Genomic DNA, 405 nt, shown 5'->3' with positions numbered 1-405 from the left:
TAATTCCCCTAGTAGAGTGGCCGGCTGGAGGGCGAGCAGGCCCTTTTACCCTCTTGTCTATAATTGCTGACTCCTCTGTATTTCACTTTACCGTAATGTTTTGAGTATAGGGGCAAGTCAGGGGATCTGTGTTAAGGGTGGGTCTTCTGTAGCATATTGTCTAGGGTAGGTGCACCTTGCATATGCCCATGACCGTAATGACTGTAGGAACGGGGCAACTGGAGTTAGGCAGAGTGGTGGCAAGTTCCACTTACCATATTGTCTCTAGTAGGTGCACCCCCCACATAGTTCATCTTTCTTCCTCACTTCCCTTGTTCCTGCCCCTTACCATATTATCCAGAATACCTGGCCCTACTGTAATGCCTGTAGATATGGAGAAGCTTGGGGGGGGGGGGGGGGGGGTGC

At 50.9% G+C, this 405-nt stretch overlaps 1 protein-coding gene across 1 annotated transcript in view; it reads left to right on the top strand.

Annotated features, from left to right (window-relative positions):
• Positions 1 to 405, top strand: part of FBXL19 (F-box and leucine rich repeat protein 19) — a 13,064-nt gene that overhangs the window by 6,921 nt on the left and 5,738 nt on the right. The window lies entirely within an intron of this gene.

The sequence above is a fragment of the Alligator sinensis genome, unplaced genomic scaffold (genome assembly GCF_000455745.1).
Source record: "Alligator sinensis unplaced genomic scaffold, ASM45574v1 scaffold1704_1, whole genome shotgun sequence".
NCBI classification, from domain to species: Eukaryota; Metazoa; Chordata; order Crocodylia; family Alligatoridae; genus Alligator; species Alligator sinensis.
The sequence above is the reverse complement of the archived record's forward strand: the minus strand, read 5'-3'. Positions and strand labels throughout refer to the sequence as shown.